The following is a 25,994-nucleotide window of genomic DNA, read 5'->3' as shown; positions in this document are numbered from 1 at the left end:
GGTGTTGCTATTAGAATCACTGTCGCAGAGCTGCATAATGACAGAGCCTGGAGGTGTCATCAGTATGAGGAGACCATATAGTGATTGAATGACACAGGATGGAGGTAGTGGCAGCATGAGGAGACCATATAGTGCCTAAATGACACAGTGTGGAGGTGGCGGCAGCATGAGGAGACCATATAGTGGCTGAATGACACAGCCTGGAGTTGGCGGCAGCATTAGGGAGACCATTTAGTGGCTGAATGACACAGCGTGGAGGTGGCGGCAGCATGAGGAGACCATATTGTAGCTAAATGACCCAGCCTGGAAGTGGTGAAAGCATGAGGAGACCATATAGTTGCAGAATGAGACAGCCTGGAGGTGGCTGGAGACTTTAACAGGAACAAAATGGTACATTACTTAGATGTAAGTATGTGGTATGCTTATGAGGGGAGGACAATGCGCTCCAGTACGCTTAAAACAGTATTTGTCTACAACACCAGCATGTGTGTCCTTTTGCCTGGCCTTTTTACAGTATCTAGGCCCTTAAGGCTTTAACAGGAACAAAACGGTACACCACTTGACAGCCTGACGAGACCATAGGGCCTCACAATTGAAAAGATTGAAGATATATTTTAACATTTAAATTGAAGATTTCAAATAGATGAACCTAAAAAGTGTTATTTAATGTGCCAGCAGCATGAGGAGACCACATGGCGCTACAGTGACACAACCTGGAGGTGGCGGAAGCATGAGGAGACCATAGAGTGGCTGAATGACACAGCCTGGAGGGGGCGGATGCATGAGGAGAGCATAAAGTTGCAGAATGAGACAGCCTGGAGGTGGCTGGAGACTTTAACAGGAACAAAATGGTACACCACTTAGATGAGGGGAGGACAATGCACTCCAGTACGCTTAAAACAGTATTGGTCTACAACACCAGCAGGTGTGTACTTTTGCCCGACCTTTTACAGTATCTAGGCCCTTAAGACTTTAACAGGAACAAAATGGTACACCACTTAGATGTACGCACAGGTTACACTAAATAGAGGACAATACGCTTTTAGTGCTCTGCTCACCTTAACTGGCTGGCTACTATTAGCTGTTCAGTTGTTGCGCTGCAGCACACAGTCGCTGTGTACTAAACCCAGAATTGCTCTCTCTCTCTCTCTCTCAATCTCACTCCCTTCCCTATCAGTGCTTCTAGGCTGTATTTGGGCTTGAGGTGAATCGCTGCTGTATAAAAGCTTTAATGTGCAACACACACTGCTCTCTGTCCCGCTCTCTCTCTCTGCAATAGAACCCTGATGTGACTGGTAAGTGAATCGCTACTGTAAAAAGGTTTTTCTGAGCAACACACACTGCTGTCTGTCTCTCTCTCTCTGTAATAGAACACTGATTTGACTGGCCGCAAGATGGCTACCGATTATATAGGGCTGTGACATCACAGGGGTTGCTGGCTGCTGATAGTCTGCATGCTGCATGTTCTTCAGTGTCATCCCGCCTCCCCGTCTTGCCTTCCCAGGATTCCTTGCCCTATGTCCTCACATGTGGATCCATCATTTTAGATGCCCGGCCCCGGGAGCCTGGACCGCACTAAATGGAGTTTAACCCGATAACGACCATGGACATCTATACTCGTCCAATGGCCGTTACCGGGGTATGACGCGCGCTCCCGACTCGAGCCCGTGTCATACTGGCCAGCCCCCTGCTGATTCCTGTAGCTGGGGGCCGGCGTTAATAGCCGACATGCGGCGATTGCCGCGGCCGGCTATTAACCCTTTAGATCGCCGCTGTCAAAGTTGACAGCGGCATCTAAAGGTGCCTGTATACAGTCCCTGGTGGTCCAGTGGGGTGGATCGCTCCCCCGCAGCGCGATCGCGGGGGAGCGATCCACTGCTGAGGTAGCCTGAGGGCTTACCTCTCCTCCTGTGTCGGCTCCGGTTCTCTGAATGTTAAAGCCTGGCAGGACCAGGCTTTATCAATCGAGCGCAGAGCACACAGATGAATGGAATTGTATGTAATCCCATTCATCTGTATGAGGAATCAAATGATTCCTCCTAAAAGTCCCCTAAGGGGACTAAAAGTGTAAAAAAAAAAAGTTTAAAAAAAGTTTTAAAACACACACATTAACCCCTTCTTTATTAAAAGTTTAAATCACCCCCCTTTTCCCAGATTAATATTAAAAATATGTAACCATAATAAAAATAAACATATGTGGTATCGCCGCGTGCGTAAATGTCTGAACAATAAAAATATATCATTAATTAAACCGCACGGTCAATGGCGTACACGCAAAAAAATTCCAAAATCCAAAATAGCGTATTTTTGGTCACTTTTCATACCATAAAAAAAGGAATAAAAAGCGATCAAGAAGTCCAATCAATATAAAAATGGTACCGATTAAAACTTCAGATCACGGCACAAAAAATGAGCCCTCAAACCACCCTGTACGTGGAAAAATAAAAAAGTTATAGGGGTCAAAAAAGGACAATTTTAAATGTATAAATTTTCCTGCATGTAGCTATGATTTTTTCCAAAAGTACGACGAAATCAAACCTATATAAGTAGGGTATCCTTTAAATCGTATGGACCTACAGAATAAAGATAAAGTGTCATTTTTACCGAAAAATGTACCGCCTAGAAACAGATGCCCCCAAAATTTAGAAAATTGTGTTTTTTCTTCAATTTTGTCGCACAATGATTTTTTTTTCCGTTTCGCCATAAATGTTTGTGTAAAATGACTGATGTCATTCCAAAGTAGAATTGGTGGCGCAAAAAATAAGCCCTCATATGGATTTTTAGGTGCAAAATTGAAAGGGTTATGATTTTTAAAAGGTGAGGAGGAAAAAACGAAAGTGTAAAAACAGAAAAATGCTTGGTCCTTAAGGGGTTAATGAAGCTATTCATATGATTGAATTGTGGCGATATTCGCATGCATTATGAATCAAATTTGTCCTGAAATTCGTAATGAATTCGGATTCGTCAGATTCGATTCAATCATCCCTAATATATAAATGATTATTATATTATTTATATATAATAAAGAATTTACCTGCTATTAAGTGAAGATTCCACCTGGTGAGTGCTTCATGCATCATATTCTACTGTTGGATTTTATTCGAATTGCTTGATTCAATGTGAGCACCATTGTATAAAGCAATCCTATACACTTTGTGCAGCCATGATCCTAGAGGCTTCATCCTCGCTATAGGCAGCATAGACATCACCAGGTGCATGCCCGTACCTTATAGATAAATCCAAAAAGTTCAGTAGAGGTCGGCACTGCAGGTAAGTGTTGGTGCCCAAGGACCAGATAAATCTCTATTCTGAAAGGATCTCTGCTCAGAAGCACACAAGTATTGACAAGTATTTACAGTGTTTAAAAGTTTTTCCTTTTCATTTTTTCATTCTTGTGTTTAGAATGATAGTACTTATTGTGATGACGTGGTATCTGTGAGTCGGATGTCGTGTATAAGATGCGTCCTAATTGATACCTGTACACAGTTGATAAAGACTGCTGAGCCGTAACGCGCACTGTGATGTATGCTGTGTCTATTGCATAAATAAAGACACAAAATCAGCAATTATCTTTAATTAGCAAAAATCTTGAGTGCCGGGACCCTTTCTTCTTTACATGTGAATCTGACTGAGAATGAGCAGAAAATACAGAGCAATATCAAGGTAGAAAACTAAAAAATAATAAAAATAAAGGCAGGGAGTGGTTTATCATGATGGGGGCAGTGAACTGGGAGGATTATAAAATTTAACAAGATCATGAGAGGTACTCTTTAAAGTTCTTTCCTGTCAGGGCAAAGATCATCAACATTAGACTGGAGGTTTCTAATCTGAGCAAGATGCCCCAAATTTTCCCCAGGAGGACCATAAGGGTTCTCGGTCTCTTGACAGCATTCATAGAGGCCACTCCCTAGGCAAAGGCACATTTTCTAGAGCTCTAGGGAGAAATCTTGCCAGTGTGTATTCGCAAACCACACAGCCTTCAGGCAGAAGATGTAATCATTCAGAAATCAATTGCGTTCAAACTACCTAGTGAATAGTTTGCCATTAATAGTATGCAAGAACAAGATTAAATGGGTATAACTGAATCTGTTAGAGCTAAAAGATCTGCATATAAGATTACTGAAAAATCGGGTGGATCTTCTAAAGAAGAATCCGATTGCCAGGAAATGGTTCAGAAAAACATGTATTTCAACATCCTGACTAACAGATGGTGTATTCCTTGTATGGATCATAAGGGAAAGAGGGAGAATGGCAAGCTGGAAGCATTTTGTTCTTTCTAGTGGGACTCAGATTCCACGAAGATCAATACCGTTTCCTTCAGCTGGTCATGTCTCTTCCTGTACATACATATTTCCTCCACTTCCACTTATCAATAGGTTTTGACCAAAGTGACAGCAATGAAGCCATCAGTGATACTCCTTACTTGCTCCAGAGGGCCTGGTTACCATCATTATTGCTCTCTCCAGGGGAGAGTACACATGACTGTTCCTTCACAGCATCTCCAACAGAAAGGACTTTACCATCAACATCTGAACATATTCCACTTGACTGCATGAAGACAGAGAGTCTGAGAGGCTGCGAGGAAGAGGAATTGCAGAAGTAGTAACTAAACAATCTTGGCTGCAAGAAAATCTTTTATATACAGCGGGGCAAAAAACATTTAGTCAGCCACCAATTGGGAAAGTTCTCCCATTTAAAAAGATAGGAGAGGCCTGTCATTTTCATCATAGGAATACCTCAACTATGAGAAACATAATGAGAAAAAAAATCCATAAAATCCATGTCTGATTTTTACAGAATTAATTTGCAAATTATGGTGGAAAATAAGTATTTGGTCACCTACAAACAAGCAAGATTTCTGGCTCTCACAGACCTATAACTTCTTTAAGAGTCTCCTCTGTCCTCCTCTCATTACCTGTATTAATGGCACCTATTTGAACTTGTTATCAGTATAAAAGACACCTGTCCACAACCTCAAATAGTCACATTCCAAACTCCCCTATGGCCAAGACCAAAGAGCTGTCAAAGGACACCAGAAACAAAATTGTAGACCTGCACCAGGCTGGGAAGACTGAATCTGCAATAAGCAAGCAGCTTGGTGTGAAGAAATCAACTGTGGGAACGATTATTAGAAAATGGAAGACATACAAGACCACTGATAATCTCCCTCGATCTGGAGCTCCATGCAAGATCTCACCCATGGTGTCAAAATGATAACAAGAACGGTTAGTAAAAATCCCAGAACCACATGGGGGACCTAGTGAATGACCTGCAGAGAGCTGGGATCAAAGTAACAAAGGCTACCATCAGTAACACAAACACACTAAGCCGCCAGGGACTCAAATCATGCAGTGCTAGACGTGTCCCCCTGCTTAAGCCAATACATGTCTGGGCCCATTTGAAGTTTTCTACAGAACATTTGGATGATGCAGGAGGGTATTGGGAGAATGTCATATGGTCAGATGAAACTAAAGTAGAACTTTTTGGAAAAAACTCAACTCGTCGTGTTTGAAGGAGAAAGAATCCAAAGAACACTATATCTACTGTTAAGCATGGGGGTAGAAACATCATGCTTTGGGGCTATATTTCTGCCCAGGGACCAGGACGACTGATCCGTGTAAAGGAAAGAATGAATGGGGACATGTATCATGAGATTTTGAGTGAAAATCAGCAAGGGCATTGAAGATGAAACGTGGCTGGGCTTTGATCCCAAAAACACCACCCGGACAATGAAGGAGTGGCTTCGTAAGAAGCATTTTAAGGTCCTGAAGTGGCCTAGCCAGTCACCAGATCTCAACCCCATAGAAAACCTTTGAAGGCAGTTGAAAGTCCGTGTTGTCCAGTGACAGCCCCAAAACAGCACTGCTCTAGAGGAGATCTGCATGGAGGAATAAGCCAAAATACCAGCAACAGTGTGTGAAAACCTTGTGAAGGCTTACAGAAAACGTTTGTCCTCTGTCATTGCTAACAAAGAGTATATAAAAAAGCATTGAGATGACCAATCTCAATTATTGACCAAATACTAGTAATTGACCAAATACTATTTTATTTTCCACTATAATTTGCAAATAAATTCTTTAAAAATCAGACAATATGATTATTTTTTTCTCATTAGGTCTCTCATAGTTGAGGTGGGAGAACTTGCACAATTGGTGGCTGACTAAATACTTTTTTGCCCCACTGTGTGTCCTGTGCACTAAAATGTAAAAAATAAATAAATGTTTGGGATGGTTGCAAGTATCTAACACTTCTTTCATTGATCATCCTACTATGTTAATTTTTTTACTGGAGAATTTCAAGAAGAGCCTTAAAGCAACAACCTTAGAATTCACATGACAGCCAGAATATTGCTCTAAAAAGACGCTAGAAGTTCATAACCAGCCTATAACCTGAAGATCTAAGGCTACCACCTGGGCAGATGCCCATTCAGGTGGACCACCTGGACAGGTGCCCATTCAAAACATAAACAAAGCTGCGTCATGGTCTGAGCCTGCTACATAGTCAAAGGACTACAGGCTAGACATTGAGGCTTCCAGGTGCGCAGCCTTTGGCATAGGAATACTAAGTGCTGTTCTCAAAAAATGATTTTCCCTCCCGTGTTTTGTTTGGCTTGCGACGAATAAGAAAGTGAAAATTTGTCTTACCTGTAAAATATTTTTTTAATTTTTAAATCAGCACAAGTAACCCACCCAATCATTTTGTTTTTGCTTTTTTATTACACATGGCACGGTGTTTGTGCTGAGTATTAATGCTGCTGCATGTGCATTGGACGATTATTAATGGTTTAATTAGTCTTATTTGCTAGGTGGGTGGTCCAAAGCTGGGGGATGAGGAACATAATATCCCATCTGTGCTGCCTTCAGACTCGAAGAAAAAAAATTACAGGTAAGACAAAGATCACTTAATTTTGTATTATATTTGCACTATGCTCATTTGTTTTGTATTATTATTACCACTTTATATGATTGGTGATATACCGTATATACAATATGCAAGATTGGGGAATGTATTAAATTCATGGGCAAGAGTGCAATGCATCATTTTCTTATTGGACTTTGCTTTGGGATATCATATTAGTTACACCACCTTGGGGTGTTTTGTCTTTGCGGTGACTCCATCCATCCTTCTCCTGTATTAAATTTGTTTTTTGTAGTTATGTGATATGAATTTTGTGAAATAAAGATTATCTTTCATTTTATTTTTGAGTATTTATCTTTTAGTACATCTTCTTTTGTAGGATAATATTTTTATGGTGTCAACAGGGTACTTATAAACAGTAGTCTAATGACACATATTTTTGGTATCAAAAACTAAACCCTGCAGACAAACATCATTTGATACACAGCAACATACTGTAGCAACAAATCTGCTTAAATAGTGGGAGATAAGGCAGCACAAATCAGGAAGAGTATTAGATGACAACAAAAACATGTCTGAGGGGATAACATGCCAATGGTAACCATTGCTCAATTGAGGCTTTTAGGATTAACGCTTGCTGAAATGCTAAGCCCGACAGATTGTTTAATTTGACTAAAGCCTGTCAATTTTTATGTTTGACGCAGACCTGTCCACTATCCATTATACAATCAATTATAATGATTTTAACATCATCTGCTTTGAAGACTTTAGTGGTGAATCACAAATACTTTAGTATAATTTCATCACAACAAAATCAAAGAAAACCCATTGTGGACATGAAATGTAATTTAAGGGCTACTCTGGTGGAAAAAAATTTTTTAAATCAACTTGAGCCAGAAAGTTAAATAGATGTGTAAATCACTTCTATTTAAATATTGTAATCCTTCCAGTACTTATCAGCTACTGTATTCTACAGAGGAAGTTCTTTTCTTTCTGAATTTCTTTTCTGTCTGACCACAGTGCTCACTGTTGACACCTCTGTTCGTGACATGAACTGTACAGAGCAGGAGCGGTTTTCTATAGGAATTTGTTCCTGCTCTGGTCAGTTCCTGACATATACAGAGAAATTCAAAAAGAAAAGAACTTCCTCTGTAGTATACAGCATCTAAAAAGTACTGGAAGGATTAAGATTTTTAAATAATAGTAATTAAAAAACCTGTTTAACTTTATGGAACCAGTTGATTTAAGATAAAAATGTTTTCCACTGGAGTACCCCTTTAATAATTGAGGTGGAATAGTTGAAAAGCACATTAACTTAACGTGTATCTGTCCATAGAAAAAAACATTAGAAGTGTCAAACGTTTTTATTGTCCGGGTCTGAATGTTCAGACCCTGACTGATTACAAGAATCAGCAGAAGATAAAAGTGTTGTAGATCGATTCTCTTTACTCTCTGGGTCCATGAGACATGGGTTAACATATAGACTTAGATTATGAATCTTTCTAGGCCACTTTACATGGAGTCAGAAAAGAACATGCCAAGCATGCAATTATCCCAACTCGTTCTTATGGTTGGTCGGGGTTTGAACACTTTAACTTCAACCAGTCAAAACATTCTACCTAGTAGATAACTTTTGACCTTGGGTTAGTCCCTATGTTTTCAAGGTTTTTTATTTTCATTTTTTTTATTCTATATTTTCAAAATTAATGAGATTATGAAATAAAAAAAGATTGAGATGATACAACACATACATTTAACAGAAGTTTAAGTGCCTTGACAGGCCTTGGATATTAACTGAAGGTCAGATAAGTAGAATAGTTCAATCATCTCTTACATATATTTAAAAGAGTTTTCTCACCATGAACACATATTCACTTCCCACAAAATAGGTTGTAAGTGTATGATCACAAGGGGGATGGGAAAAGCCTAAAGGATTCCCGGAATCTCTGATAAAGATTGCAGAGTACAGACTTTGGCACTCCAAAGCTGGGAAATTGGGGGATAAATGAAAGATGAGACAGTATATTTAGGATGATTTTGCTGAGTGTGCCGTCACTGAAGCCTGTATCTAAGGGTGGGGTCCGGAGCACGCCGAGGATAGGAGAGTAGCGGGCCACTGTACAGGAGATTGGGGGAATAGGGGGATGAGTTTTATTTCCCAGCGTACACCTTTAATATCCAAGACCTGTCAAGGCATTAGCAAACATCTGTAAAGTGTTTGTGTAGTCTCATCAGAATCTTTTTTTTTTATTAAGAAGTAAAAAACAACAATAAAAAAATTTAAAAAAAACTAGTAAGCATATAAAAATAGGGGTTATCCCAAGATGAAGAGTTATCTTCCTATCAATAAAATAGTGAAAAAATAGTAAAGATAAAAAGGAGACACAGAATGGCGCTTATAGTGCCATTATCCACATTTTTTGGAAGGGGTGGGGGGGGGGGGGGTGGGGGGGTGAACAGAGGGTTTGGAGCACTTGCTCACCTGGTAGTGTTGAGTGGAAGGCACAACACTGTTGATCCCCAAACAAGATGTGAATTTCTCCTGCCATAAGCCAAATATGAAACTCTCAAGAGTGAGGCTCCAGTACATATAAAGGGGTACGCCGTCCCTAGACATCTTATCCCCTATCCAAAAGATAGGGAATAAAATATCTGATCATGGGGGTCCCCATGATCTCCTGCACGTCACCCCAGCATTCTGAACTTTTTGTTCCGAATGCTAGGTTCGGGCCGTGGTCGTGACATGGGAGACCTAGACATGATGGAGAGGACGTGGCGTGAAGTTACGTCACCACCACCGCCACAAAACCCAGCATTCTAAATATAATGTGTAGAGAAAAAAGGAGACACAGAATTATGCTTATAATGCCATTATCCATGTTTTTTTGGAAGGGGGGGGAGTGGTGAACAGTGGGTTAGGAGCACTTGCTCACCTGGTAGTGTTGAGTGGCAGGCACAACACTGTTGATCGCTTTTGGATTTGGTAAACCTAATTCCCGGTGGCAGCTTTCCGTCGGTACCGTTAGGCAATGGTGCAGATACAGATAAAAATAGGGGATAGTTAGCTGATTGGTGGGGGTTCAACTGTTACAACCCCCAGCAATCCTGAGAATAGAGGTCAATTCTTAGCACTTGCCAACATTTAGAAGCCCATACAGAATGAATGGAGCACTGGAATCAACTAGTTATTCCCTATCTTCTATTCATAATTATTCTAATAATTATTCCTTTAACATATATTACATTTTCGTACATATTCTTATAATATAATACATATTTACCCATTGAACAACAGTTCAAAAAAGATTTTAAAAAATTATTAATATAATAGTGGGATTGTCTATTTTTAAAACAAAGCTAACTTTGCATATCGCCAAACAAGAGGTGAATTTCTCCTGCCATAAGCCAAACATGAAACTCTCAAGAGAGAGGCTCCAATACATATAAACGGGTACTCCGCCCCTAGACATCTTATCCCCTATCCAAAAGATAGGGAATAAAATGTCTGATCATGGGGGTCCCTATGATCTCCTTCACGTCACCCCGGCATTCTGAACTTTTTGTCCGAACGCTGGGTTCGGGGCCATGGTCGAGACATGGGAGACCTAGACATGAATGGAGAGGACGGGGCGTGAAGTTACGTCACCACCACCGCCACCAGCATTTTAAATATAATGTTTAGAATGCCGGTGCTGCATGGAGATTGCGGGGGGGGGGGGGGTTCCTAGAGGCGGGACCCCCCGTGATTACACATCTTATCCCCTATCCTTTGGATAGGGAATAAGATTTCTAGGAGCGGGTACCCCTTTAACCAATATAATAAAACAAGGTTTCTCTCCCTGCAGCTCTAAATTGGGTAAAACATCCTATTTATAAAGAGTACACTCATGGTAAGGAAGAAGTTGAGAGTTTGATTTTATGGCAAAGCTAAAGTTCTAGTTTGTTTTTGGCTGAAGATTTACATTTTTACTCTATGGAAGTCCATGGAAATTTAAAGGGGTATTCCAGGCCAAAACTTTTTTTAATATATCAACTGGCTCCGGAAACTTAAACAGAATTGTAAATTAATTCTATTAAAAAATCTTAATCCTTCCAATAGTTATTAGCTTCTGAAGTTTAGTTGTTGTTTTCTGTCTAACTGCTCTCTGATGACTCACGTCCCATGCAGTTCCTCCCATCATGCACAGCTCCCGGGACGTGACATCATCATTGAGCAGTTAGACAGAAAACTTCAGAAGCTAATAACTATTGGAAGGATTAAGATTTTTTAATAAAAGTAATTTACAAATCTGTTTAACTTTCTGGAGGCAGTTGATATATATAAAAAAAAGGCTTTGCCTGGAATACCCCTTTAATCCAGTTGGGAAATATGAGGTTTATTATACAATAGGCGACTAGACATGAATCTATGGCTTAAATGAATAAGTGAACTATAATTTAATGAACAAAGAAGAATTTATTTATATTACTGTGCATAACTCACATTAAACCAAAACAAAACAGAGCTCTGTTTCTTTCTTTTTTTTTTGTCAAGTTCATTCTGTATATAATAATAGGATACGGGTTCCTTCATCTTTTGAAAGTCCTATCACTTAAAGTTGGTCTTGTTGCGAGAAAAAATTAAAACAAATCAGGTGATTCTCCCAATAAAAAGTTTTCTTTATTTTCAGGATAATGCATAAAATATTTTTAAATGCACTTTCAACGCGTTTCCAGCTCGGACCCAGCTCTTTATCAAGACGTTATTGGGAGAAGCGCCTGATTTGGAGTATAAATTTTTTCTCGCAACAAGACCAGCTATCCATTGCCAACTTCCCTGGATGATCGGGCACTCCAAGGCTGCTGACCCGCTACTGACAGGCTGTTATAGATGTTATGCTCTTAGCATAACCAACTTTGGTGAGCGCAATCTCATTACTACTTATGTCTGCATCCACAATGGTAATACACTAGGATCGCGCTCCTCCTTTTGTCTTCTAGTCTCTTTAGTGCTTTCTATCACCTAAAGTGACTTTCTCATTAGTAAGTTGCAAATATGCATATGTATCAAAATAGAACAGAGAGGAAAAATACAGTACCTAAGAGGTTGTGACGTCCTGCTGAGTTACTCCCTTTAAGCAAGTGGATAAAAGAACCCACTGTGCTGCCCCATACAGTGCAGTTCATGGGTACTAGAACTGGAATACTTGCATGTAGAGTCCTATGACTAACAATTACCAACACTTTGAAACCCAAAAGCAGGACATTTAAATGGGCTTTCTGGTCATATCATATTCATGGCATATGCTCAGCATAGCAGATCGGTAGGGTGCTGACACTATGCATCCCCATTGATCTGCTCAATGCCCAAGCTGTGTCTCTAGCATACTCAGAGAAACAGATCCATAAGCAAAAGGCTCCATCCTGTGTGTAGTGTTTATTTTTTGTTAATACAACTCAGTCCCCATTTTACTTCATTTGCTTTTTACAGAAGCGAGGGGTGGTGTGAGCAACGAAGGCCGGAAGCAAGGGCACAATGATGCAGATGGAGTCGCTGTTTCTATAGTCAGGTGAGCTGTGTGGGCTCGGTATCAGAGTCTTTCCGGTTGATGAGATGACTGGTCTTAGCTTCTGAATCCCACCATACTGCTGCGGGGTGATCCCCTTCCCGATCCATGACTTACTTTTATGTCATGGGTTAGGTGAGGGAGTATGACGCTTTCTGCAGCTGATACCTGCTGATAATGATGGGCATTGGATATCACTTTGATGTCCGTCATTTAACTGTTTATTTGGGAAAAATATGCCTTTGCGATTATGGAGGTGAATATTGTGATATGCGATTGTGATATAATAAACAAATGGTGAAATCCCGCCCCCCATTTTATGTACAATCCCCTGATTTCTTGTAGCCAGCCTCCCCCTCCCTATTTTATGTTCATTGACTGAACATAAAATGGAGAGGATTGGTTATAAAATGGGGAGAAATTAGCTTATTTCAACCTAAGCATTTCATTTGTTTGGCCTGGTATAGTCTGCACACTCTGGTGTTGTTGCTTGGCACCCTCCCACTTGGCTGTGCTGCACCATAGAGCACTGGGAAGAAGTGACTTCCCTTAAGTACCGGGGAGTTATCTTTATTCTGTAGGTCCATACATATACAATGATACACTGTATATATATATATATATATATATATATATATATATATATATATATATATAAACAATCCTCCCTTCAAGGAAACAGCACCAGTCACTGGGTACGAGTTGTATGCAGGTTAAAATTCTTTATTGCATATGAGCAAAAGATGCAACGTTTTGGCGTACAAGCCTTTATCAAGCATATATATATATATATATATATATATTTTATTATTTACTTCCTAAACATTACATCTTTTTTGTAAAAAAAAAAAAAAGTAGCATGCCTAAAATTTTCTTATTCTGACCCCAGAAAAATGCAAGTAAAAAAAAACGCCACAGCACTTTCCTATGTTTGGCTTTTTTTCTGGCGTTTTTTGCCTTTGAGCAGAAATTGCATTTTTGGCCCCTTTGACGTTTTTTCAAAATTAGTTGGGAACAAAAAAAAAAAAGATACAGTAGTAATGGAAAAAAAATGATTTAATGAAATTTATATCTTTTATAACAACATTTTAATACATTTTTAATAAAGTGTGTGTGTGTTTCCCTTTTTTTCCCCTCTATTTTTTTACATTTTTTTAGTTAGTACTACTACTCCCAGCATGAAACAGACTGTTCCATGATGGGAGTAGTAGTACCTGTACTAATAGACATATCGCCCTGGGTATCAATCCTGACACGATCATCCATAATATAGCAGAGATGCGGAGCGGCTCTATACAACACTCACATCTCTGCACTATACTCCGGCTGGCCAGTGATGTGAATAGAAATTCCCATCACTCATTCATATTTTCCGCCCAGATTGGGGATTGGCCAGATGGTTGCAGCCAATCCCCACTCTCAGAGGGAAATATGAATGCGTGATGTTCTATTCATATCATTGGCCGGAAGGAGTATAGTGCAGAGATGTGGCGTGCAGAAGAAAGCCACGCCGCATCTCTGCAATAGATAGGACGATCGCATCGGGTGTCAGGAGTGACACCCACTGTGATCTGTCCTTAACTGCAGGTACTACTGCTCCCAACATGGAGCACACTCGGCTCCATGCTGGGAGCTGTAATACTTGCATTAATAGACAGACCGCAGCGAGTGTCACTCCTGACAATCGCTGTGATCCTCCTGTATAATGTATAGATGTGGCCGGCCGCTCTTCTATGGTCCCCTGCACTGACGTATATATACACCTATTCATATTTCTCAGAGTTGTGATTGGCTGGAACCATCTGGCCAATCACAGCTCTCTGTGGGAAATATGAATAGGTGTATATATACACGGCAGTGCAGGGGACCATAGAAGAGCAGCCGGCAGTATCTATACATTATACAGGAGGATCGTAACGGGTGTCAGAAGTACAGGTACTACTACTCCCATCATGGAACAGTGCGTTCTATGCTGGGAGTACTAGTACTACCTAAAAAAATGTAAAAAATAAAAAAAAAGTGGAAAAACACACACACAATACATTGTTATTCGTTTTTAATACATTTACTTAAGCAAATTTATTATTTGATATTTTTTTTTACATTTTTCCGGCGTTTAGACATCTTATCCCCTATCGAAAAAATAGGGGATAAGATGCCTGATCGCGGGGGTCCCACTGCTGGGGACCCCTGTGATCCTGCACGCAGCACCCAGTTAAAATCAGTCCCCAGGTCCGATTACCAGTGACCACGGGGCAGGCGGCGTGTGACGTCACGCCTCCGCCCTCGTGTGACGTCACACTCCACCCCTCAATGAAAGCTGTCACGCCCCCTCCCATAGGCTTGCATTGAGGGGCGGAGCGTGACGTCACACGGGGGCGGAGGCGTGACGTCGCACGCCGCCGGCCCCGTAGTCGCCGGTAATCAGACCTGGAGCTGCGTGCAAGATCACAGGGGGTCCCCAGCGGCGATCAGGCATCTCCTTTGGATAGGGGATAAGATGTCTAAGCGCCAGAGTACCCCTTTAAGTCCCCGTAGGGCAGTCTTTTCCAAACACTGTGTCTCCAGTTGTTGCAAAGCTAGAATTCCCACCATGTCTAAGCATATTGGAAGTTGTAGTTTTGCAACAGCTGGAAACACTCTATTGATTAGTGTTATCGGCGGTCCATTAGTGTAGGCTGCTGAGGCTGGAATGGACAGGCACTTGATGTAAGCCATGAGTCAGCAATTAATACAGCCTTGGGCAGATTGTAGCAATAGAGTGCCGATATCATAGATTACTGTAATGCTTATGCACTACATTAATCTATATAAGCAATCGAACAATTGCAAATAGAAAGGGGGGGGGGGCGGCAATAGAAGCTTAAAAAAGTTTAAGTAAAACAGCATAAAATATAGAAGGAAATAAAGTCAAAAAATGCCCTACTCAGGTGAAGACTAAAGGATCCAGTAGGATTTAGCAGACAGAGCATGAAAAAGATTAATACATATCAGGCCATGTTGTCCTGGTCTTAAATCAGCAGGCCAAGAAAATACCACATTGTGGAGTAACACACATTTAGCAGCCATTGCTATTCTGTTAGTGGACAAAGTTGATTTCACACAACACAATAAATAATGTTAGACTATGGTACAGTCTTTGACATGTGACCTACTTTTACATTTGCAATAGTCTTGAAAAAGGTAGTAAAAATTCAGGGAATGAACAAGCAATCATAGTGGTTGTTTAGCTCTCACCCAAGAAAAATTAAGTAGCAACTAAGAAATTGTGATGACTGAATTATGTTCTTCGACAAAAACAGATGGGAGACAAAAGCCCAATGGTGACCCCTAGTGTTCTTGTTTTACAGTAATTAACAACAATAGATGGCAACTACATTTGAAAGTCTTAAATAAGAAACAAATACTCCAAACCTCCACACACAAAAGGGAATTTACTGCATCAAAGTGCTATAAAAGATGCATGGACACACATGGTTTATAGCATACAAATGATGCACTTTACCTTTTTCCTGTAAAACACATGTATCACAATTTTCATATACGGTAATTTCCTTGTGATCAATAATCTTTCAAAGATCACTTATGTTTTCACATGCAAACACATGGCAAAGAGTGATATTAATAGAAGATCAAACTTAACAGACAACCATATAATAAATAACTAAAGACTGACATAAAAGACTACTAAAAAGAACACATTTTCTCATAAAAAGTATCCTAGACAAATTATACCATGACCGTAAATAACATTGATATACACCAAATCAGCCATAACATGTGTAGGTTCACTTTATGATACTTTACATTTTATCAGTGTAATTTCTTCAGTGTTGTCATGCAAAATATTAATATTAAATAAGATATTTACAAAAATGTGAGGAGTGGACTTATTTGTGATACTGTATGTACTGTAAATTAAATTTCTTACAGCTCTTTACATCGACTCCTGTTCTTTGTACACATGGATCTTTTCCTTTTTGCTTTTAAAACCTTTCCATTTTGACTACACTTGCCTCAAACTTAAAAAAAACATAGAATGTGTTGGTAGATAGACCCATTTTGCCCATCTCGTCTGCCCAATTGCCTTATGCCAATCCCATGCATACTTAAACTCACTGTATTTGCAGCTACCACTTCTGCAGGAAGGCTATTCCATGCATCCACTACTCTAAAGTAATACTTCCTCATATTACATATCTTTGCCCCTCTAATTTACTATGTCCTCTTGTGGTAGTTTTTATTCTTTTAAATATACTCTCCTTTTTTTACTGTATTGATTCCATTTATGTATTTAAAAGTTCCTATCAATCCCCTCGTCTTTCTTCCAAGCTATACATGTTAAAGGGGTATTCCAGGAATTTTTATTTTTTAATATCAACTGGCTCAAGAAAAACAGTTACAAAACAGATTTGTAAATTAATTCTATTAAAAAATCTTTCCAGTAGCTATCAGCTGCTGAAGTTAAGTTGTTCTTTTCAGTCTGACCACAGTATCTGCTGACACCTCTGGTTGTCTCAGGAACTGTTCAGAGTAGAAGAAAATCCCCATAGCAAACCTCTAATGCTTTGGACAGTTCCTGAGACAAGGAGAGGTGTCAGCAGAGAGCACTGTTGTCAGAAAGAGAACAACTCAACTTCAGCAGCTGATAACTACTGGAATGATTAAGATTTTTTTAATAGAAGTAATTTACAAATCTGTTTAATTTTCTGTAGCCAGTTGAGATATATATATATATATACATACACACACATACATACATTTCTGGAAAACCCCTTTAAGGTCCTTTAACCTTTCCTGGTGAGTTTTATCGTGCAATCCACGTACTAGCTTAGTAGCTCTTCTCTGAATTCTCTCCAAAATATCTATAGCCTTCTGGAGATATTGCCTTCAGTTCTGCGCACAATACTCCAAGTGTGGCAGAGCGGCATGAGCACTTCTCTCTTTCTACTGCTAATTCCTTTCCCTATACACCCATGGACACTTCCCTCTCTACTGCTAATACCTCTCCCTTTACATCCATGAGCAAATACAGCCAACGGGGCAAAATTCAGTTAAGATATAAGAGGATCTTCAGTGGGACATAACTCCGAACATTAGGTATGTATGTTAGTAAGTGACCCCTCACTATAACCCAGTGTATTGGGTTTAGTGTTGGTGAACAGAATGACCGTTTTCCTTTAAGTCTTCAAAAAAAAAAAAAAAATTAAGCCCTAAATTCCTTTCCTCAGGTACTGAGGTCAGGACTGTATATATTCTATACTCCCAGGGTTTTTATGCCCAAGGTACATTATCTTGGACTAATTCACATTCAATTTTAGTTGCCAGAGTTCTAACGATTGCTCTATTTTACCTAAATAAATTTGGTGTATCCCTCCAGGAACATCTACCGTGTTAAAAATCTTTGTTTTATCAGCAAAAAGGCCAACACCTTACCATCGAGACCTTATGCAATATCACTGACAAAGATATTAAACAAAAACCGTATCTGTGGTTGAGTATTTGCTATGAAACCGGATGAACATGTAAATTCCATAACTTTTGCCAAGGTTTGCAATGATCCCTAACAATGACATTATTCTGTATTGTGAACTTACTAAAAAGTCAGGTCAGTATGAACATTTGCAAGAATTACAGTAAAAAAAAAAGTTCAAGCTAGCATTAAATATTTAAGAATTACACTATACTCTTGTAAAGTAGTTAAATTTAAAAAAATGCCATATTGTTACAATAACGAATAAACAACCACTTCTCTATAAACCTCTTTAGATTAATACTGATGGGATTGCTGGCATTTCTATATATTTCCAAACAAAATATTCTCATGTGCCAGAACATTCCTATGTAATTTGCCATGTTGAATTAATTCAAAACATAAAGGGATCTACCACCGTGTCTTGGCTGCAAGCCTTGTTTTGCTGTGGACACACACAGAAACATTTAACTGTGAAATTCCTATCAAAATCCTTCCAAAAGATAATTTAGGCCATCACTATGTATTAACAATAAAATTGGAATAAAGGTATGTTTACATAACTGGTTTTGCCATCTTAAAAAACATGTGGGATCAGTAGCAGAAATCTGAGGCCTACTCCTGAAATTTCACCAAAGATTTTTGGCAACAATTATCGTAATAGTGACACTGCCCTCTAAGGAGCTTCAGATGGGGCAAGTTCTGGATGCCCATTAGTGCCCTAAGGAACTGAAGGTGCTGATGGGCTGGCATGGAAACCAGAGTCCACCAGGCATACCAATGTAACATTTTCAGGTAACAATTATTTGGAATATTAAGTTTTCACAATGAAATGTTATTGTTAAAAATGAGGAGTGCTGTCATGAGCTAATGAAAAACAGATTACCCGGTAAGTAATCTATCTTTACATAATCGCTCATGACAGCACCGCTGGAGACCTAGAATAGTAACCAATCAGGGCGGGACTACCGCCTGAAGTACCTTACGTCCAAAGGAAAGATCAGAAAAAGGATTTCAATGCAACCTATAGTGTTTAAAAAAAAGTATGTTTTGAGGACCATGTAGCTCAGGAAGAAGCCACTGCTCTGGAAGAGTGAGCTGAAAAAAAGGAAGGTCGATCCTGATTCTTTGTAGTATAGGCTAATGTAATTGATGCCATGATCCATCTACTCATAGACAGTTTAGAAGCAGTCTTGCCTTTGTTACAGCCAGAAAATAAGACTAAAAGTTTTTCTGTAGAACGAAAGTCCTAAGAAGAGCCCAGATCCTTCAGGAGGTATCTTCTGACATCAAGGTTATGGAACTTGACTTCACCTTCATGTCTCGGCTCATCGCAAAAAGAGGGAAGAATAATCTCCTGAAATTTATGAAACTCGGAAACCACTTTCGGCAGAAAAAATTGTAAAGTTCTCATTACTACCCTGTCATCTAATATCTCGGTATAAGGAGGAAAGGCAGAGAGTGCTTGTAATTCTCCTACCCTCCTAGCTGTTGTTATTGCCAGGAGGAAGCACATCTTGAAGGTGAGCAACTTGATGGAGATAGAATCCAGAGGTTCAAATGGTGGTCCTGACAAGGCATCTAACACCAGATTCCAATCCCAAGGGGGAACAGAGGGTCTTGATAGAGGATGTAATCTTGTCCCCCCAGAAATAAAATGTTTAAGATATTATCTGATAACTTGCTGTTAACAAAAGAACTAAGTGCTGAAATTTGTACTTTAAAAGGTACTAAGACTTAGCCTCTTATCCAGGCCTAACTGGAGAAAATGAAGGATTTGAGGGATATTAGGATCTCCCAATGGATCGACTGCAGTCCCACTGTTCTTAGGAAGGCTCTCCATGACAGACATTTATAAAGCGATTTTTTGTTACTAAAAATGTCGCACAAATGTCGCATCTGCCACTACGCGATTTTTCGTGCAACATTTTGACTGGGAAGTGAGAAAAGCAAGTTTTCCAAAACGTAACTACGTAGTAATAATTTTAAAATGGACTACGGGTAGTCTGGTATTTATTAACTGCGACAGTCGCAATTGAGCAAAAAAAAGTTGCAACAAGGTTAAAAATTGACTAAATATACTCCAGCTCAAACATGGAGCAGAAAAAGCTACTACCAAAGTAAAAAATAAAAAATTGCTTACGTGAAAGAAAATTATCAACAGGCTGAAACCAGTTGATAAATAAGTCACACATAAGCAAGAAAAAAGTACCAAAAAAAGGAATACATAAGCAAACATTGATAAATGTCCCTCCATGTTCTTAGGTATATGGAGGATGTTACGTCTTTCCTACTTGCACGTAAGGTGCTTATTACTTGGTCAGATAGGCATCTAGCTTTTAGAATTAACCTTTCAGCATCCAGGCTGTTAGATGAAGGTGAGCCGACTGAGGATGATGAACTGGTCCCTGGTACAGTAGATCCTCCCTGTCCAGAAGATCCCACGGCTGTGAGACTAACATTGTCCTTAGCAAGGTAAACCAGGGTCTTCGAGGTCAGAAGGGCGCTATCAATAGGACTAAGGCTCTGTTCTGTCTTATCTTTTTCAAGACCCGAAGAATAAGGCATCTACTTCTGTTGGACAATCCAGTGGGTTGAGAGAATAGAACCTGTGATTCTTCTTGTTGTTTCTGGAAGCAAACAGATCTAGAGAGAATTTTCCAAACCTTTCATCTATCATTGCAAATATCTGCTTGTTTAGACACCATTCGGACTGAAGAAGATGAACTCTGCTCAGGAAGTCTGCCACCTTGTTGTCTTCTCCTCAGGTGAACTGCAGAGAGAGATGCTAGCCTGGCTTCTGCTAGGAAAAAAATCTGGTAGGAGAGATTTAACAGGGAGTCTGATCTTGTCCCCCCCCCCCCCCCCCTGTTTGTTTAACCCCTTAAGGACCGTGTTTTTTTCCGTTTTTGCATTTTCGTTTTTTGCTCCTTGCCTTTAAAAAATCATAACTCTTTCAATTTTGCACCTAAATATCCATATGATTGCTTATTTTTTGCGCCACCAATTCTACTTTGTAATGACATCAGTCATTTTGCCTAAAAATCTACGATGAAATGGAAAAAAAATCATTGTGCGACAAAATTGAAAAAAAAAACCGCTGTTTTGTAAATTTTGGGGGCTTCCGTTTCTATGTAGTACATTTTTCGGTAAAAATGACACCTTATCTTTATTCTCTAGGACCATACGATTAAAATGATACCCTACTTATATAGGTTTGATTTTGTCGTACTTCTGGAAAAAATCATAACTACATGCAGGAAAATTAATATGTTTAAAATTGTCATCTTCTGACCCCTATAACTTTTTTATTTTTCCGTGTATGGGGCGGGATGAGGGTTCATTTTTTGCGCCATGATCTGAAGTTTTTAACGGTACCATTTTTGCATTGATAGGACTTATTGATCGCTTTTTATTCATTTTAAATTATATAAAAAGTGACCAAAAAATGCACTATTTTGGACTTTGGAATTTTTTTGCACGCACGCCATTGACCGAGCGGTTTAATTAATGATATATTTTTATAATTCGGACATTTCCCCACGCGGTGATACCATATATGTTTATTTTTATTTTTATTTACACTGTGTTTTTTTTTTTTTTATGGGAAAAGGGGGGTGATTCAAACTTTTAATAGGGGAGGGGTTAAATGATATTCATTCACTTTTTTTTCACTTTTTTTTTGCAGTGTTATCGGTCCCATAGGGACCTATAACACTGCACACACTGCTCTTTATCATTGATCACTGGTTTCTCATTGGAAACCAGAGATCGATGATTCTGCCGCATGACTGCTCATGCCTGGATCTCAGGCACTGAGCAGTCATTCGGCGATCGGACAGCGAGGAGGCAGGTAGGGGCCCTCCCGCTGTCCTGTAAGCTGTTCGGGATGCCGCGATTTCGCCGTAGCTATACCGAACAGCCCACTGAGTTAACCGGCAACTTTCACTTTCGCTTTTAGCCGCGCGGCTCAGCTCTGAGCGCGCAGCTAAAGGGTTAATAGCGTGCGGCGCCGCGATCGGCTATGCGCGCTATTAGCGGCGGGTCCCGGCTTCACTATGACGCCGGGCCCGCCGTGATATGATGCGGGGTTAACGTGTAACCCCGCGTTATATCACCGGAGCAGGACCAAGGACGTACTAGTACGTCCTTGGTTCTTAAGGGGTTAAGTAAGCTACAGTGGGGGTGTTGTCTGAATATATCAGCACATGCTTCCCTTGAATTTGAGGAATAAGCAAAGATATTTGCCTGGAACACTGCATAGAACTCTTTGTAATTTGATGTAGACTGATGCATCTGAGGAGACCATCTGCCTCGGAGGAGATGCTGGCCGCAGGAGGCACCCGTACCCCAAGGACTGGCCTCTGCAGTTATACTCACTACCGACGAGGGAGACAAAGGTACCCCTTGAGATAGATTGTTGGGGTTCATCCACCATATCAAGGAGACCCTTGCTTTTGAGGAAAGAGAACATTTTTGGTTTAGTGATGAGGGATCGCCATCCCACTTTTGAAGGATATCTGTCTGTAACATCCTGGATCTGTACTGAGCCCATTTCACTGCTACAATACAAGAAGTCATGAGACCTAGTACTGACATTGCTTCCCTGAACGTGCAAAGGTGAGACCGTAAAGAATGTCTACTCTATCATTGATGAGGATCTGTTTGGCTAGAGGCAGGAGGGAAAGCTGAGACACTGAATCCAGAAGGATGCCCAAGAAAACGCACTGCCTGGAAGGGGTTACATTTTACTTCTTTAGATTCAGATTCCAAACTAGATCCTTATATGCAGCAAACTACTTGAATATCAAAATGAAGGGTTTCCGGAGAGTCTGATACAATAAGTAAATCGTCCGGATATGGGACCAACAGGATCTGTTGGGTTCTTAAGAAAACTGCCACCTCCGCCATCACTTTGGTAAATACCCTTGGGGCTTGAGAGACGCCAAAGGGAAGGGCCTGATACTGTAAATCGACCCATGCTCCCTCCATAAACACTGCCACTCTTAGAAACTTTTGATGAGAGTTGTCGATGAGAATATGGTAGTAGGTGTCTTCTAAATCTACAACGGCCATCATGCAATTTGCAAATAGCAATGGAATTGTGCATTTTAGGGACTCATCCTGAATTTTTTGTATGACAGGAAATTGTTAAATTTTTTCACATTTATTATCACTCTTAAAGAAACAATGTTTTTTTTTTTACTAAGAAGAGAAAGGAATAGAATCCCCTCCACTCTGGGGGAATGGAACCAGGACATTTTTGAGCAAAAGAGATTTTATTTCTGTTATCATGGCCTCTTGTTTCAGGGAATCTTTCCATATCCCAGTGGGGAAGAAACTGTCTGGAGGAAAAGACCGGAACTCCAAAAGGAGACCTGATTTCAGAGTGGATAGAAATTTTCTCCCAGGCCCCTGCAAGTCTGGACAGATGCCCCCCACCCCCACTGGGAGAAAGCCATCATTGCTTGGGATCTTTGGAATTAGACTCTTTGTTGGGACTGAAGAGGAAACCTCTACCTTTGCTAGGGACTTTATATTTTCTATTGTCCTGAAACTTCTGATTAGGCTTTCTGGGTTGTTGTTTTTTATTTTTTGCAACGAAAGGAATCAGAAGCATGACCCTGAGTGAAAACCCTTTTTTTCCTATCAGAAGCCTTCTCTAGTACTTCGTCTAAGAAGGGACCAAAAAGGCGATCTCCGATGCAAGGGATGGAACATAGTTTGCCTTTTGAGCACACATCCCCCTTCCACTGTCTAAGCCATGTGGCCCTCCTAGAAGATTTAGATAAAGCGGCTGCTCTGGCACCCAAACATACAGAATCTACTGAGGAGTCTGCCAAAAAATCTACCGCCTTGGAAATCACAGGTAAGGATTCTAAAATCTCTTCTCCAGGAGTCTGGTTAACAAGATGGGTTTGTAATTGTGAAAACCAGACTCTTAGGGAGCGAGCAACATATGTAGCAGCTACGTTGGTTCTGATAGAAGCTGTGGCCACCTCCCAGGTCTTTTTGTTAAAGAACTCGGCTTTTTTGTCCATTGGATTAGACATGGTTCCTAGATCCTCAAATGGCAAAGCAGATTTCTTAGTCATTTTAGCCACCGGGGCATCAATTAACAGGGCTCTATCCCATGATTTAGTGAATGACTCTTCAAAGGGATACTTCCTCTTAGGAGTTTAGGAAAAAAAGATTTCTTCTCTGGATTTTCCCATTCCTTAGCAATTATTTGCTTGATACTTTTATGCAAATTAAATGTACGGGATTTCTTGGGACCTAAGCCTTCATATAGGGCGTCCTCGGCCGTGACTGTCTCTCTGCTTTCCTCAAGATTAGCCATTAGGTGGATGGCTTTGAGGAGCTGATCAGTATCATCTGGAGAAAAGAGCAATTTGGACTTTAACTCTTCTTGCTCTTCATCAGAGGAGGAATATAGAGTAAGATTTTCCTCTTGTACACTCAGGGACTGGAAATGGCAGGGGTGACCACAGAGGAAGCTGAAGCACCCACATACCCGACAACTCCTAGTCCTTTAAGGGATGAATCTATCTCCTCCCAGATCATTACTCTTAGGTTGCTAGTAATTGCAGAGGACTCCTGGGCCACAATAACTTCAATACAGGCTGCACATATAGACTTTTTATAGGCAGGATCTTATGGCTTCCTACATTCTGCACATTCTTGATTACGGGATTTAGAAGAAGACTTCCTGCTATCCTACAAAACAATAGCCTGACTTAGCTAGAAGAATATAGAATTAAATTTAAATTATCTCAACCAGAAGTAGATCCACACCTCCGTAGCCAGACTGGAACTACTCTTCTTGGAGCGTCCACCTCCCTCTGTCGAATGCTCCGACATGCTGGAGGAAGTTTTCAGCAAAAAACACTACAGGGCAACCAGGAATGGTCTGCACAGCTGCTGCGGGCTGGTGATGCTGCAGGCCGTTGGTACTGCTGCGGGCTGCTGGATACTGTGGATACTGCTGCGGGCTGCTGAATACTGCTGCTGGCTGCTGTACTTCTGCGAGCTGCTGGCAGCAGCGGGCTGCTTACTGGAAAGTTCAGCACTGCTGGATATTGCTGTGGGCTGGCTGCCTGTTGTCCACAGGGTTCCAGACACTGGAAAACACTGACAGGGGATCCAAAATGGAGAAATCCTGCACCCCTGGGGAAAGGATGGAGATGCAGGGCTATCGGGACCCAACTAGCCCCCCCCCCCCCCCGCAGTACTCACAGGGAGGCTTACGGCTGCTCCTCAGATGAGACTTCTGCTGGACAGGGAGCCCCACTACCGGAAGACCTGCAGCCCCTTGGAGAGGTATGGAGACAGCTCCCAGGCCTCCTCCCAGGAAACCTGAACTGAGGTGTGGAGAGGTGTGTCCCTCTTTTATGTTCCCAGGTTTCCTGTCCTGTGGTGGGAGGTCCTCTCCAGGGGGGTGCTGTCATGAGCGATTAGGTAAAAATGCATTTATGCCACCTCTGCAAACTTAATGACTTTCAGAACAAAGTTAATTTATTATTTATATTATATCCCTCTCCCCCCCCCCCCCCATTTTTTTAAATGATTATATGTAAAATAACTTTTTTCCCCATAACACACTTTTATTATGCAAAAGTACGTAAAAAAAAAATTTCTTATTTGGTATCACCATATTTTTTTGGATTTATCATGTTGATTTGTTATTTTACTACACATTCTATTAAAAGAAAGCTGAAAAGGAAATAACATGTTTCAACTGGAATGCCCACTTTCCCTCTGCATCTCTTATTTCATTTTAAATCTACGGGTCGGGAACCCAATCAAATACACTTTACAGACCATGCCTCATAAGACAACTCCTTTTAACTTATACAAAAAAGATTTTGTGCAGATCACAACATAATAGGTCGAGGTTAACTGTTAGAGGCCAAAAATACCGAAATTGGCCAATGGTAAATAGCTAGTATAAATTGAAAAGGAAGTAAACAGTCCTCAAAAGCTATAAAGACCTGACTCGGGTCATTGCCACAAGGGTAATGAGGTTATGGAAATACAAATAGTTTCGCTCAAAATAATTTATAGGTTGATGAGATAAACAATAAGGTAGACAATATGGTATAAATTCCAGTTTTGAC

The 25,994-nt window shown here is 40.4% G+C and overlaps 1 protein-coding gene across 1 annotated transcript in view; it reads right to left on the bottom strand.

Annotated features, from left to right (window-relative positions):
• The window catches only part of TTC27 (tetratricopeptide repeat domain 27), a 367,717-nt gene that overhangs the window by 196,857 nt on the left and 144,866 nt on the right, over window positions 1-25,994 (bottom strand). The window lies entirely within an intron of this gene.

Source organism: Hyla sarda, chromosome 3 (assembly GCF_029499605.1).
Source record: "Hyla sarda isolate aHylSar1 chromosome 3, aHylSar1.hap1, whole genome shotgun sequence".
NCBI classification, from domain to species: Eukaryota; Metazoa; Chordata; class Amphibia; order Anura; family Hylidae; genus Hyla; species Hyla sarda.
The sequence above is the reverse complement of the archived record's forward strand: the minus strand, read 5'-3'. Positions and strand labels throughout refer to the sequence as shown.